Source organism: Lepisosteus platostomus, unplaced genomic scaffold (assembly GCF_059453375.1).
Source record: "Lepisosteus platostomus isolate fLepPlt1 unplaced genomic scaffold, fLepPlt1.hap1 Scaffold_60_H1, whole genome shotgun sequence".
In the NCBI taxonomy this organism is placed as follows: domain Eukaryota; kingdom Metazoa; phylum Chordata; class Actinopteri; order Semionotiformes; family Lepisosteidae; genus Lepisosteus; species Lepisosteus platostomus.
Window position 1 is genome coordinate 446,544 of NW_028291676.1, and position 16,426 is coordinate 462,969.

At 44.1% G+C, this 16,426-nt stretch overlaps 3 non-coding genes across 3 annotated transcripts; 1 reads left to right on the forward strand and 2 right to left on the reverse strand.

Moving 5' to 3' along the window:
* Positions 1 to 9,233: 9,233 nt before the first annotated feature.
* Positions 9,234 to 9,306, forward strand: trnac-aca (transfer RNA cysteine (anticodon ACA)). Its single transcript has one exon. It is a non-coding gene; the product is annotated as a tRNA-Cys (tRNA).
* A 2,744-nt stretch (positions 9,307 to 12,050) lies between these two features.
* LOC148632697 (U5 spliceosomal RNA) lies at positions 12,051 to 12,167 on the reverse strand. The gene has a single exon (XR_015934233.1). It is a non-coding gene; the product is annotated as a U5 spliceosomal RNA (small nuclear RNA).
* Positions 12,168 to 14,202: 2,035 nt separating this feature from the next.
* trnav-aac (transfer RNA valine (anticodon AAC)) lies at positions 14,203 to 14,273 on the reverse strand. The gene has a single exon. It is a non-coding gene; the product is annotated as a tRNA-Val (tRNA).
* Positions 14,274 to 16,426: the final 2,153 nt, after the last annotated feature.

Here is a 16,426-nt window from a genome sequence, read left to right on the forward strand (position 1 = left end):
AGGAGTAAGAGTGCAAGGGGTTTAAACCTGCGATCCAGTGTGTTGAAGTATTTCACAACACTACCCCTAGCACATCTGGAAATAAATCCTCATAATGATTATTGCCCTGGGGATGTACCAAAAAATCAGTGAGCATATATATATATATCACTGTGTTGAAGCTAGAGACACAGAATAACTGCAAACACATCCTAAATACAGTGTTCCTGCACCTTTGACCTCATCCAGAATGTATCGTTTTTTTAAAGGGATTGCTGTCAGAATGCACAACTGAATCCCAAACAGAATCTCTAGTCAAATATGATCATTTGTGAAACAGGCAAATGAGTCTCTCAGGTGCCCATTGCTCATTTTCAGACACATTTATGCAATACTTTCACCATGCGTTGAGCAATAGGGATTAAAGATACCAGAGGTAAGGTTTAAAAGTGATTCTGAGGTGCAACACATCAGCGAAACAGCTAGGCATCTGAAATGCGGGGTTTGAGAGCCCTTCAGGGAACACCGTACCCTAAAGGTACCAGAAGTCCACTTGTATAAGCATTAAGTCACTGTCACCCCTGTTACAATGTGATTGCTACATATCTTCATTTCTTTGGTTTTTAAGGAGTAAGAGTGCAGGGGGTCTAAATCTGCGATCCAGTGTGTTGAAGTATTTCACAACACTACCTGTAGCCCGTCTGGAAATAAATCCTCATTCTGATTGTTGCCCTGGGCATGTACCAATAAATCACTGAGCATATATATATATAGCACTGTGTTGAAGCTAGAGACCTGTATGTAATAATATGATGCTAAAATGTTATTTTCAGATATATTAATGTAATAAATGATTGCTTATGCTTTATAAACAAACCTAATTAAAATAAAAGCTTAAGTTTTGCATTTATCTTGTACCATAGAACATGATTTTCTTTGTATTTCAAGCCCACAAAGTGTCCAAATGACGCACTACATGATATAAGGAAGATTATCACATGCATATCGGTATTATCTTTCTTACGAAAATGCATTCCTTTCATTACCTTTTACTTTTTAAAATGAACTCAAATTGTGTATAATGTAATAATTTAAGTAGAATAGATTCTAAAAATATAATGATCCAGTGTGTTGCACTTCTTCACTTCTTCACTGCTCTATGCCATCTGGAAATAAATCCTCAGACTGCTTACTGCCCTGGGCATGTACCAATAAATTACAGGAGCACATCTATATATCACTGCGTTGAAGCAGGGGACACACAATCACTGCAAACACATCCTAAATACAGTGTTCCAGCACCACTGACCTCATCCAGAACGTATCATTTCTTGAAAGGGATTGCTGTCCGAATGCACATCTGAATCCAAAACAGAATCTCTAGTAAAATACGATCATTTGTGAAACAGGTAAATGACTGTCTCAGGGGCCCATTCCTCATTCTCAAGACACATGTATGCAGTACGTACACCATGCATTGAGCAATAGGGATTAAAGACACCACAGGTAAGGTTAGAAGTCATTCTGACTATATTCTAAAATATTGGACTCATTCTTATGATGGCAGACATGATGCTGCGTTTAAAACCGGGGTTAATGGACATTATATGACTGTCAATTCTGTTTTGTTTTGGAGACTCTTGGCTGCCTATGTGGTACAGTGCAGCGTGAAGGAAACATTTTCCAAAACTGTGTCAGCTCAAAAGTTGTAAGAAAACCTCTCCAGCTGCTTTAACTCTCTTCATTTTTGTCATTTAATTGTCTGTCGGCACTATGTGGCAGTGTTGCATGACAACTCATCTCACCATGGAAAGGAACCTAACAGCTTTGGTAAGAGAGGAGAAATGGACCTGGCCCGTACAGGGCTCGAACCCACATCCTTGGCGTCACTAGCACCACGCTTTAACCCACTGAGCTAACCGGCCTCACGACAGTGGTCCTCTCTGTGCTGCAAAAAATCGAACTCAGGGAATTTATTTTGTCCTCCTTTGAATAGAAAGCTGTGTAATTCAGTGTACGGGCTTTCTCATGCAGTTTCATGGTTCTTGTAACCCAAATCCTACACTGGCCTGAAGTGCCCCCCCATTTCACTGCATTTTTCAGCTGATTTAAAATGTACCTAAAGGAGGAGCATTATTGAAGACCATCAATTACCAAGAGCTTTTGTCAAAGGTTTTGGTGGTCATTTTGAATGACCACAGAGCGCTGTGACCTCGGTTTTACATCTCATCCAAAGGACAGCACCCTTTTACAACACAGCGTCTCCGTCACTATGCTGGGGCATTGGGACCCGCACAGACCTCAGGGTGAGCGCCCCCCCGCCGGCACTGTTACGTCCCAGTGTGTGTTCTGTGTGTTTTTCTGTTATGTCCACACTGCTGACCCTTGATTGTTCTCCCTTCCCCATTGGCCAACCATCACACCACTGTTTCATTATGATGTCATCATCAATCAGCCTTCAGCCAATCAGAACACATTTTATTCACTATATAACATGGAGGCTTTCAGAAAGAAAAGGCCTTTTGTTTGACTTCGGTCCCGTTCGGTTTTGGTTTTCGCTTCGCTTCGCTTCTTGTTATTGCTTCGGCTTCGTTTGTTGGTTTGTTTTGCTTTGTGTTTGTGTATTTTCGTATAGCTTCGGCTTTGTTGTTTTGTTGGTTTTACGTTAGTTTTTTTGTACTTTTGTTTGTTTGTGTGTTCATCCTTGATTTGTCTTTACCTTGCCCAAGTGTTACATGTTCAACTTATGTGTTCTTTTGTACCCTGTCCTGTTGATTACTCTTGTTTTTCCTTATTTGTATTCCTGGTTCACTTGTGTTTTTGTGTGAACTTTTGTATATAAGGTTAGTTTAGGTTGTTGGGTACACTTACACACTTAGTTAATTTTGTATTAGTACACTAGTTTAGTACGGGTGAGTGCCATTTGTCTTGTATGGTTTTGGGTAGTCAGTGCAGGTTAACTAGGGTGTTGAAGACGCAGAAGACCGTGTGTTTCTGGTTTTCTTTTGTAGTCGGATTAGCTTTCCCTCACTTTCCTAGCCAGCTCCATTTTGTTTGTTATTTTCTTTTCTTTGGCACCACTCTAGTTCCTTACCCTTATCACGCTTCCTAGTCCCTCACCAACACCCATCTGCTTCCAAAAGAATTATCCTAAATGTTACACCCCTTTTCCCCTAGACACTTGGGGTCGTAACATTATTGGGGGCTCGTCCGGGATATCAAATTCCCGTCCTAAGGATTTTTTTTTGTGTTGCAGAATTTTTGTGTTGGTACAGGATTTTGATTTGTGGATTGTGTTTTGGCAAGGTACTGTAGTTATGGCTACTTTTGATTTGCGAAAGTTTGTGGAGGAACCTTCCTTTGAGCAGCTGGATAAGTGTAGGAAGGACGAATTGCTCCAAATTGCTGATTACTTCCAGATTCAGGTTTCGACGCAAGCTCTTAAAAGGGACGTCAAGAGAGCTGTGATGGATAGGTTGGTAGAGTTAGAGGTCATTGCATTAACGAGCAGGTACGCCGGTTCTCCTGGGGCTGCTGCTAAACCTGCTATGGTGGTGGAAGAACAGGACGAGGTGCAGGGGGTGGGTGAACACTTAGTGGAGGCTGAGGTCAAGGCCACCTTGCCTCCCTTTGAACCGTTCTCTCCGGTCTCCACCGGGTCAAAAAGCGATACTCGCCTGAAAGTTCATTTGGCCCGCTTGCACATGGAGGCGCAGGAAAAAGCCCAAGTACGCCAGGCAGAATTTGAATTGCGCCTTGCAATTCGTAAGATGGAGATCGAGGCGGAGAAAGAGGTTAAGCTCCGACAGCTTGAGCTAGAAGCACGAAAGAATTCTCCTGCTGTGCAGCCGACCCACTCCGAGGCCTCTAGCGTGTCTCCTTTGCGAGATCCACTCTCTACCACCTTTGATGTAAGTAAGCACATTGCTTTAGTTCCTCTGTTTAGGGAGACGGAAGTTGATTCGTACTTTGGTGCATTCGAGCGAATTGCCACATCACTTCGTTGGCCTAAGGAGGTTTGGTCACTGCTTTTGCAGTGTAGATTAGTGGGCAAAGCTCAGGAAGTATGTTCTACAATTTCTTTAGAAGAAAGTTTGAATTACAATACTGTGAAAGCTGCTATCTTACGGGCTTATGAATTAGTTCCTGAGGCTTATAGACAACGCTTCAGAAATCATCGTAAAGTGTCAGACCAGACATTTGTTGAATTTGCTAGAGAGAAGGGCACTCTCTTTGATAAATGGGTTGTAGCCAGTAAAGTGAGTGACTTTAACTCATTGCGTGAGTTAATGCTCTTAGAGGAATTTAAGAACTGTTTGCCTGAACGCATTGTTGTGTATTTGAATGAGCAAAAAGTAACTACTTTATCGCAAGCCGCTGTTTTGGCAGATGAGTTCGTGCTCACTCATAAGAATGTTTTCATGTCTGTGCGTGCGGAGAAGACTTTGTCTACTCTAAGTTCCCAGTCTCAGTCTCCCCCAGTAAAAACTAGTTCCTCACGTCTTAAAGAGGAGCGTGAATGTTTTTATTGTCACAAGAGAGGTCATATAATTGCAGATTGTTTGGCCCTAAAACATAATCAGCAGCAACAGCAACATCCTAAGAGTGCTGGGTTTGTTAAGACTGTTTCCCGTTCTGCTATTCCGTTGTCTAGTGAAAACCGTCTCCCTGACCCTAGTTATGAACCATTTATTATGGAAGGATTCGTTTCGCTAACAGGTTGTAAGAAAACCGGCTCAGGGACGCCAAATATGTAATCATAGTGGCTCTCTGAAGGCACCAGTTCTGTAGGGTTTGGGCATTTACTGAGACAATTATTAATTGTAGCAGTAAATCACAAAGTTGATTCTTTTGATGGCTTTAGAATCCAACCATGCGACATAACTCAAACAACGCACACACACAGGTACTAATACACGAGGATACATTTATTAATACATAGAATATGCATGTAAACCTAACAGATCTTATCGAGAGGGTTATCAGAATACAAAAGGTATATATTCAGTCAGTTACTAAGTGTTACACATATCAAGAGGACATACGTTCAGTATATCATTCATTTATACCGTTTCGTAATTGAACTTGGTTACAACTTCTACATTAGATACTCAAAACAAGTACATAACTCTTAGGAAATAAATTGATATCAACTGGTTGGGATAACAATTGAATTCTCGAGCTGTAATGCATTGAAGTTGAATACTCATCCAATTTCTGGGGATTCAGATCTCCTGCGGGCACAAAGAAACAGTTGCAGGCTGTTGCTGTCCAATCCGCGCTCTCTGGCTCGGTGCCAGGCTGTGATGTGCGGCTTGCAACGGTGCGCTGCTGATGCTCACTGTTGGCTTTAACTAGCAAAGTTTGTGCACAGGAGAAAAGATGACTGTGGGTCCCAGCAAGTCAGGAAGAGGACCGGTTCATTCCTGATGAAGAGCTAGTTCTGAATAGTGATTCAGCTGTCCACAGTTCCGACCTGTTCACGAGGCTTGCTGCTGGTGCTAACCTCGAGTGGATCCTCTGGTTACTCTCTGGCAACCTCCGCTCTAGACTCTTAGAACAAAGGAAAGTTCTGGCACTCGGACACACTGGCCGTTCTGTGGTTGTCCGGGCTGAGTCTCAGGATGGTCAGGAGGCGCGCTGCGAGAATGTCCTGCCCTTGGGATCCTTCTGCTCCTGGGCCGTCCTGCCCTGGAATTCTCCTTTGAATTCCCTTTAGAACAGTCCACAGAATCCTCTCCAGAATCTTACTGACTCTTACTGAAGCCGAATCTTGTTGAATCTCTCAGGCTCTCTGTGTTGCCTGTTTTTACCTGGAGGAACTTCAGCTCATTGATTGGTCGAAAGTTCCATGGGCATCAGAGTCCCATGTGGGTTACTCGGCCCTACCAGTCCCTGATTGGTTGATCAAGGTGAGATATGAGTCACTTACTCCTGACACTTAGGAATGCAGTCCAGATGTCCAACTGGCACTCCCTAGACAGATAGGCACCAATGGATGACCATTGATCATGATAGCCAGGCTTAGCTAAGTGCATCCCCCTTTGGGAGCTGTCCTAATCAAACCTTAAATCAGCTTGCATGAATAGTTTCTCTGTGGCTGCACCACAGAGATGAACAGAGAAATAATTTGGGAAAGCTCAGAAACACTTAATTATTTCTTATTAATAAGCCTCGCCGCTACAAGGTAAACCAGAAGACCAGAAAACAATTAAAATATTTAGAGATAGTGGAGCAGCCCAGTCATTTATTGTTGTGGATGCACTGCCTTTGTCTGATAAATCTTTCTGTGGTTCGAGCGTATTAGTTCAAGGCATCGAAATGGGTTTTATGAAAGTGCCTTTACACTGTGTACATCTACAATGTGGTTTAGTTACTGGATTTGTTAGAGTTGGGGTATGTCCTTCGCTACCTGTTAATGGAGTAACTCTTATTCTTGGAAATGACCTGGCTGGGGGTAGAGTATAGCATATTGTTTGATTGGTTTTGTCTTCATTGTCCAAACATTAGATGTTTGTTTTTATGGGTGGGGGTGTTACGTCCCAGTGTGTGTTCTGTGTGTGTTTTTTCTGTTATGTCAAACACTGTCAACCATCACACCACTGTTTCAATATGATGTCATCATCAAACAGCCCTCAGCCAATCAGAACACATCTTATTCACTATATAACATGGAGGCTTTCAGAAAGAAGAGGCCTTTCGTTTGACTTCGGTCCCGTTTGGTTTTGGTTTTCGCTTTGCTTCGCTTTTGTACCCTGCTCCTGTTTATTACTCTTGTTTTCCCTTATTTGTATTCCTGGTTCACTTGTGTTTTTGTGTGAACTTTTGTATATAAGGTTAGTTTAGGTTGTTGGGTACACTTACACACTTAGTTGACTTTGTATTAGTACACTAGTTTAGTACGGGTGAGTGCCATTTGTCTTGTATGGTTTTGGGTAGTCAGTACAGGTTAGCTAGGGTGTTGAAGACGCCGAAGACCGTGTGTTTCGGGTTTTCTTTTGTAGTCAGATTAGCTTTCCCTCACTGTCCTAGCCAGCTCCATTTTGTTTATTTTCTTTTCTTTGGCACCACTCTAGTTCCTTACCCTTATCACGCTTACTAGTCCCTCACCAGAATCCCCCTGCTTCCAAAAGAATTATCCTAAATGATACACCCCTTTACCCCTAAACACTTGGGGTCGTAACAGACCTCTAACTCGTTTCCTTATCTTGGATTTAAGCCACGAAGCAGGCTTCTACTGTATAAACGTCTAGAGGAATCACAAGCTATTTGAGAGGCCATCATCCCAGGGGGAACTGACAAAGTCTATGCCTAAACACCTAGCGCAGTCTCTCGAAAGACTGTCAAAAATCACTTTCTCCGTTTGCGTTGCAAGTAAGTGAAAACGCGATCTCAACCCAGAGCCACTTGGCAGCAGCGGCACGTAAATACTGTTACTGCTCGATACGACGTTAGCCTACGCTCGATACCATGTTCAGCCACCGCTAGAAAATGTTCGGCTCTAGTACCGGAGCAAACGACAGGAGGGCCAACGTCGAACAGGCACACGTGTCAGACATGGAGAGCGACTAGGATGGGATTCGAACCCATGCGTGCAGAGCACAATGGATTAGCACTCCATCGCCATCGCCTCGTCGCGGAAACTGGACTGTCCGGACATGAGCTAGCGCGCTCCAGATGATCTTTTTCATTTTTTTCCCTTGTACTCGAGGGTCATTTTCCTGTTCCACATGCGATTTCAACATTTTCCTTGGGAGATGTCAAGCCAGCAAGCCACTGCTGTGGTTCAGTGGCCAGTGTGGAGTTCAGTGGCCCTGTTGTACACAGAAAGCACATTGAGCTCCTTGGACGTGAAAAGTTCCAGATAAAAGCCATTTGTCATCCTTTCTCTTGGTGTCGATGTTGCTATTGTATGTAAAGGTGGCAACTTGCTCAGCGAGCAGGCGGAGCACACACCGAATGCAGATGTGTCTGAGTGGTGTGTCCAAGTGGCTGCAAAAGGACAGCGCTCCCGGGGTGCCGTGGCTTAGTTGCTTAAAGCACCTGTCTAGTAAACAGGAGACCCTGGGTCCGAATCCCAGCAGTGCCTTTTTTTGTTCTGTCTTCTCGAACAGAACTGGTCATTATGGACAACCGCCTATGGCTAGACTTAATGAAATGCAAGTATTCATTTCCTGTCTTGAACGACTTGTTTTTCTTAAAATGGATGCAACTTGCAAAACATGAAATACAAACCTTGCTAATCAGCGCTCGCGGCTGGCAAAAAAAAAGAAGTCAGCAATGTTTTTTTCTTTAACCTTAACCCTGCTAATGGAGAAGAGTTAAACGACCGAGTCTATGCAGCTTAAACGGTCCGCATGTCGGGTTATTAGCTGAAAGGGTGGTAAATCACGCTCACCCCAGTCCTTAATCTTTTAAAGAGGATACAAAATGGAACCTAGTCGCCACATCACATACATCCTGTTCAATGATAAAAAGGTAACATCTATCCTCGCTCCAGAGCAAATCTCATGTTGAGGGCATATTTTTTTCACTTTACCGTGAGTCGGGCTTGGCTGCACAGAGGCAAGAGCAGAGCAATGAGGTCACGGGGACAGGGGAGTCAAACGCTGGCGGTTTGAACACGCGGAAGATCACTGAGGGATCCACAGTATGTGGACCCTCCATGTGCCATCAGTCCGCACTCCGGACTCTGAATCCTGCCATCCGAGTTAAGATCTCAGCGGAACCTGGGGCGCAGTTCCTTCTTAAAACGTAATCTGGTGAGCATTTCTAGAATCGTACTTGTATAGATGAGCCTTTAATGTGTTGCTAGGGTAAAATTGAGGACTTCTTGAACTTCAGTAGGCAACTGCCCTCTTGATTTCAGATTTAATTTCTTTATTACAGGGGTGCTTTTATGAAGACAGAGTCATGTTCGGGTACTTTACTTGATGGAGGAAGCTCATTTCGGACTTTGTGATCTGCTCACCTGGAAAGGTCTGCTGTACTACTACAAGAGAGAAGTAGAGTCTGGAAGAAGGGACCATTTTATGATGCTTTGGAAGATAATGTTTTTTTCTTTGAAATCGAAATGAATCAGAATATCAGTGCAAAAGACAAACTCTTGGTTTGGTTTAAAGAGATATGGTTTTAAAACAGACAAAATGTAGAAAACAGGTGTTTCTCACTTTTGGAAAAGAATGGACCGGGGGTAATATTTTACTAGTTGCAGTGCTGATCTCACTGGGTTACAGTCCTGCAGTGTCACACCAGGGCCAGTGGTGCAATGGATAACGCGTCTGACTACAGATCAGGAGATTGCAGGTTCGACTCCTGTCTGGCTCGGGTCGTTTTTAAACGCATCGGGCTACTCCCTAAGTAGTCTGTGCTACTTACTGTATTGTAATCGTACCCAGTAAGAGATTTCCTTCATGTAAATGAACTGCACCTGACAGCTTTAGAAAAACACCTGGGCTCAGTACGGTGCTGAGAGCTCAGCGTTGCTGTTGTTCTAATTAGCACGCACTGCATCGGCTATGAACCCGAACTTTTCAATTATTCCGATCAGTAAGTCAACACGTAGTCCACATGAAAAGTAGAAATATTCTCGTCTGTCTCTTGTTTGTATAGAACTGAATGTCCCTGACAATGTACTGTTAGTTTTAATTGAAGAACGGCATTTGTGTTCAAATATACCAGACACGTTTACGTAACTGCTCATGCGACACTCAGTTGTAATTAGTCAAGAAATAAAGTCGAAAAACAGCTGCGGGTTTGATTCTGAACGTATGAGATTGCAGCGCCTTTTACTTTCATTGACAAATGATAGAGATTCGAAGAGAGATCCTTCAGACCAGCAAGCAAACCCACGGCTATTTCGGTTTTCTATCTAGGCAACGTTGGTGTCTGCAATAGCATACATGAAAGCGTGATGCAATTTCTGTGGCTACATTTGTTGCACATCATGCACAGTAAGAGTGTTTCTAACACCAAATAAAAAGTCAACAATTAGCGATCACGCCTTCTCCTCAGTTAACCCACTGAAACCCTTGCTGTTAACAGTTCTTTACTGCGTGCTTTAAGAGCACCTACACATCGTGTCGGTTCTTACAGCTTTATTCATTAGGTTTTCAAAGGCATAAGTAGAGCACCAGAGGTGCGAACGCAAAATGTGTGGTTATCTGAAGAATTGCTTTCCATGGCAGCGGGGCCAAGCGATTTAGCGTTTTTATAGTACCGGGAAAGGAGAAGCGGCACTTTGACTTTGCCGCTCAGGCACAAGGCGACGTGCGGCAGACGCTGGAGTCGGTAAATTCCGAACCTGCGCAGGGAGTCCTCAACGCATTTCGGGTCCATCGCCTTAACCACTCGGCCACGACAAAAGCGGGCTCGCCGCCGCCGCATTCCTCCTATAATCTAACACGGAGTGCGAGGTGGCTGCGGAAACCTTTTTAAAGTCGCTCTCCGTTAAAAAAAAAAACCTTTCACAAGATTCGTGCCGGCAGACAGACACGCCTCAAGGTTTAAGGCTGGCTTCACGTTCAAATGATAAAGTCCCCCAGTCCGGATGTCAAAATGCAACTTTGGCAGACAGAAAAAACATCAACAAACCACAAATGTGGACAAGGATTTTACAAGCTGCACCACACTGCACTTTCAAAAGCATTCGTGCAGACATGAGTTCCTGTTAGACGCAGGAATTGCCTTTGATTTGCGCGCTTACGAACGCCATGGAAAACGAAACAAAACAAAAGCCCTCAGCTCCTGCACTTGATTATAATGCCATTACGTGTCGAAGCAGTAATTAACGTCATCCTACCACCGCAACACGGGGAATTGAGGGAAATGAGCACACGCTACGAATCCTCTCAATCACTCCCTAGCGTCGTAAGGCGCATTGAAGGGTGCACCCCCATCATTAATCGTTGCGCCTCTGTGAAAGGAAAGCTCTTGAGCTGTCTTTGAAACAGCTCGGATCAAACACTTGATTGCTTCCATGTGCATCTGGAGCCCATTTCTTATTTTCACTTCACGCCGCCCAAAGCATTTCTAAAACAGGAGATTTGTGTTTGGGAATGCACCCTGCCCTACAAATAAAACAGGTCTACAGGTCTGAAACCTGCTCCACGGAAAACAGTTCTGTTGCGCTTTTGATCAAAGGGAGATTCGCTGTTCTTACTTTTTGATGACATAACACCCAAAGGGGCTTCTTTGGAGCTGGATTCCAACCGGCATCCTAAAGTTTCTTGGCGGTATCTTTTACAGTCCTCTGTTCGGTCGACAAGGGACAGAAGGGGGCAGCTTTCCTCACACATACAGTTCAATGTACTGTAGTGTTCCTGTTCATTGAATTTGCAGTTCTGCATCAGACCTCTAACTCGTTTCCTTAGCTTGGATTTAAGCCACGAAGCAGGCTTCTACTGTATAAACGTCTATAGGAATCACAAACTATTTGAGAGGCCATCATCCCAGGGGGAACTGACAAAGTCTATCCCTAAACACCTAGCGCAGTCTCTCGAGAGACTGTCAAAAATCGCTTTCTCCTTTTGCGTTGCAAGTAAGTGAAAACGCAGTCTCAACCCAGAGCCACTTGGCAGCAGCGGCACGTAAATACTGTTACTGTTACTGCTCGATACCGACGTTAACCTACTATACCATGTTCAGCCACCGCTAGAAAATGTACGGCTCTAGTACCGGAGCAAACGACAGGAAGGCCAACGTCGAACGGGCACACGTGTCAGACATGGAGAGCAACGAGAATGGGATTAGAACCCATGCGTTCTTTCCACCGTGGGGCCCGTTCAGCTCCGGGCTCATCGCCTGCGGCTCTTGGCTTGCGGGCGTGCCCAATCCGTGCGATAACTCGGAAAACACCCGGCCACACTGTGCTGGAAACGACGCACTCTGGGAAGCCGCTATGCAAAGCGAGGTCTGAAGATCCCCTGCGGCCGGACACTTCCCGCCCCCCAAAGAAGAGAGCGCCAATCAGACGGGCGGAGACCGAGGACTCGCAGAGCAGACGGCCACAATCGCCATAACAAGAGCGATTGTGAGCGTTGTTGTTTTCTCTCTTTGACCAGCCCAGCTGCGCCCCACCCGAAGGCAGGGAAGCACAAAAATTGCATGGAGCTCATTCATGCTCCTCTCCACGGAAATCTTTAGTAAAAAGCGAAAGATTTGTACGAAATGAAGAGAAACCAAAGTGCGTGGCTGCACAGCTGCAGGAGCCCAGGCCGCCTTCAAAGCCTCTGCCCTGACGGTCGTGGTTGGCAATGCACCTGGCCTTACAAACGAGCCAGTGGGGCCCGTTCAGCTCCGGGCTCATCGCCTGTGGCTCTCGGCTTGCGGGCGTGCCCAATCCGTACGGGTGTGCCCAATCCGGAAGCCTATTTCAAAGTCGTTCTCTGTTTCAAAAAAACATTTCCAAAATACAAGCCTTGCAGACAGACACGCCTCAGAGGACTTAAGGGTGGCTTCATGTCAGAATGATAAAGTCTCCCCGTCCGGACATGAAAATGCCACTTTGTTACACACAAAAAAAGAATCAACAACAGAGAAATGCCCACAAGCATTTGAAAAGCCACACCACGTCGCACTTGAAATAGCTCTTACATTAGTGGTAGACGCAGGAATCGCCTTTTTATTTACGCTCTTACCAACGTGATGGAAAGCAAAACAAAGCAAAGCAGAGCAGAGCAAAACAAAACGAACAAACGAAAACCCTCACGTCCCGCACTCGCATATAACGCCGTTATGTGCCCAAGCGTTATTGTACGTCATCCTAGCACTGCACCCCGGGGCGTAAGGTATATGGGAACGAGCACACGCCACGAATCGTCTCGAATCACTCCCTACAGCTGTAAGGCGCCTTGAAGCGTGCACCCCCAACATTCTTCTTTGCGCATCTGTGAAAGGTAAACTCTTGAGCAAACTCTGAACCAGCTCTAAGGAAACTAATCCGATTAGACGTTACTTTGACTCATCTTTTTACGCTCAGTGCTGGATTGCTCAAACTCCAGCTAGGGTTAGGGTTAGCATTCCCACACTAGTTAGACACTTTGTTTACGCTCAGTGCTGGATTTTGGGAACTTCAGGACGGGTGGGAATTTTCTCCTATCTGTCAATTCTGTTTTGTTTTGGAGACTCTTGGCTGCCTATGTTGTACAGTGCAGCGTGAAGGAAACATTTTCCAAAACTGTGTCAGCTCAAAAGTTATAAGAAAACCTCTCCAGCTGCTTTAACTCTCTTCATTTTTGTCATTTAATGTGACACTCGATGTATAACTGGAGCCTCACATATGCAAATGGTGAGGCTCCATTTCGACACCCAGTTCGACACCACTTTACAGTATCTGACAAAAGCATGGCAGACTGTGCCGGACCGGCAAATAACTTCCGCTTATTTTTACCATATTAAACATTGGAAATCCAACCACTTGCATTTGTGACACTTGATTTTGGCTCCACCTAAGACACTCTTAAATCTTCAAACACTTTTCTCTTCTCCCGCAACACTCTTGTCTGTCGGCACTATGTGGCAGCGTTGCATGACAACCCCTCTCACCACGGAAAGGAACCTAACAGCTTTGGTAAGAGAGGAGAAAAGGACCTGGCCCGTATGGGACTCGAACCTGTGACCTTGGCGTTATTAGCACCACGCTCTAACCAACTGAGCTAACCGGCCTCACAACAATGCTTCTCTCTGTGCTGCAAAAAATCAAACTCAGGGAATTTCTTTTGTCCTCCTTTGAATAGAAAGCCGTGTAATTAAGTGTACGGCCTTTCTCGTGCAGTTTCATGGTTCTTGTAATCCAAATCCTACACTGGCGTGAAGTGCCCCCCCATTTCACGGCATTTTTCAGCTGATTTAAAATGTACCTAAAGGAGAAGCATTTTTGAAGACCATCAATTACCAAGAGCTTTTGTCAAAGGTTTTGGTGGTCATTTTTAATGACCACAGAGCGCTGTGATCTCGGTTTTACATCTCATCCAAAAGACAGCGCCCTCTTACAACACAGCATCTCCGTCACTATACTGGGGAATTGGGAACCGCACAGACCTCAGGGTGAGCGCCCCCCCCGCCGGCACCATTAACACCGCTTCCAGCTGAAAGCGTTGTTTTTCCCTGTAGCTCATCCTCATCCGGGTACTGACCTGGCTCACACCTGCTTAGCTTCAGTGGGTTTTCAGTTGCAAGTTGCAAGGGGATGCAAGTGATGGAGCCGTTCGCTTCAAAAGCCACTGCATTGGCCGGGAATCGAACCCGAGCCTCCCGCATGTTAGGCGAGAATTCTACCACTGAACCACCAATGCTTAGTGCCTGGGCCTTCAAAAAAGACGCTTTTTTGGTGCTCTGTGCAAAACGCGTCGACATCTGCTTCCAGCTGCAAAATGCCATTCACGGACGCTGAAGAATTTATTTCTAAGGCAGCGGGTACAAGCGATTGGGTGTTTTAAAACCACCAGAAACAGCAAAGAGGCGCGCTTCTTTGCTTGCGCCGGAACACACCAACTGGAGACGGACAATGTAGTCGGCAGGATTCAAACAGGCGCGGAGAGACCCCAATGGATTTCTAGTTCATCGCCTTAACCACTCGGCCACGACTACAGCAATCGTCATAGCACTGCACCCCGGGGCGTACGGTATAAGGGAACGAGCACACGCCATGAATCGCCTCGAATCACTCCCTACAGCTGTAAGGCGCCTTGAAGCGTGCACCCCCAACATTCTTCTTTGCGCATCTGTGAAAGGTAAACTCTTGAGCAAACTCTAAACCAGCTCTAAGGAAACTAATCCGATTAGACGTTACTTTGACTCATCCTTTAAGGGACCTTTGTTAATTGGAGAAATCAATGATTTCGAATGAATTCTGTATGCGTTAAAAGACAGCTATACACAGAAAACATGCAGGACACTGCTCATGATGTTTCCCGAGCCGAAACACAGTGCGTTTTTCCAAGCCATTTGACAAAGCCCGCCCACTGAAAACTGCAGCAGATCGTGTAAAGGCGTTCAACTTTGTAACTACTGCACGCACAGGAAGCAGAATAAATTCCTCTTTTCAAACTGTCAAAGGTTTGCTGCAGGACATCGCACAATCTCTTTTGAACGGGGATAAACGATTTCTTATGGGGCGCAGTAAGTACAGACGTTTATAAAGCTCCACTCATGCCGACGATGCAGCATGAAGAAGCGCAACCTAACGTTTGACAGACAAAAGCCGGGCGCCGCTACGAGCAATATGAAATCAAACTGACAGCACACGGCGTTTCGCGCTGACTCAAAAGTGATCTCGACAGACGATGTTCTCTGCATAACGCTGAAAGAGCTAAAGAGCGTTTCTGTTGAGACGTAACCCATTGGGCAAAAGACGTATAATATACGTCTATTAAACGCATATCTTAGACGTCTAAATGTGGTCTACAATTCGTCTAGAATGAAATTCTAATATACGTCTAAAGTTAAACGTCAATTATACGTCTATATTTAGACGTTCATTATACATAAATGGTTGGAGTTCTATTATACGGATAAATTTAGAGGACTATTATACATATATGGTTGGAGTTCCGGATAACTTTAGAGGTCTATTATACGTATAACTTTAGAGGTCTATTATACGTATATGGTTAGAGGTCTATTATACGGATAACATTAGAGGTCTATTATACGTATATGGGTAGAGGTCTATTATACATCAAAGATAGATTTTATAGGTGTAGAAACAAGTAAAACAAGCCAATGATTAGGTTTAGAAATGTATTCTGAAAATACACATTCACACCTGAAACATATGTATTTCAAATTATACATTGTATACAATCAATCAACAATCAACATATGGGCAATAATCATAAAAACACAACTAGTCTTAAACTTCAGCTACAAATTCTGGTAACATGGCAATATACAGTATAGTAATGACAAACACAAAACTAATTACATTAACACACTAACTCAAAACCACATTTTGATTCAAATATACATTTTAAAATGTACAACTTCTATATTTCCAAGAAAAAAAAAATATTACAATGGAAGTTAAGACGATTTTTGTCCACTATTTGCAAACCCTGTCTAATTGTCCTAACAGAACCAAAAACCTATTATTTTCAGAGTCCAGATCTCCTGGCCCCCTGCCTTGCATATGCATTCTTCAAGTAACACATTGCGTGCTCCTTTATTTCTTTTTCTGTTGATGTAGGGTGGGACTTCAGCACCGCAGCTAGGAGAAAATTATATAATATTACTTCCCAAATAAATGATGATTAATATCTTCTTTAGTATAATCTAAAAAATGAACGGTTTACTAAGCTCAAAGCTGAAATAAATGTATAAAATTTGGCTTGCATCATAGCAGTTGAGCAATAAAGTCTGTCCTAATTAAAGAGTACCCAAAGTTTGAAAGTACAACATAGAATAAGAATAAGAGAAACGGCAAAACGATTTTGTGTCATCTTCCCCA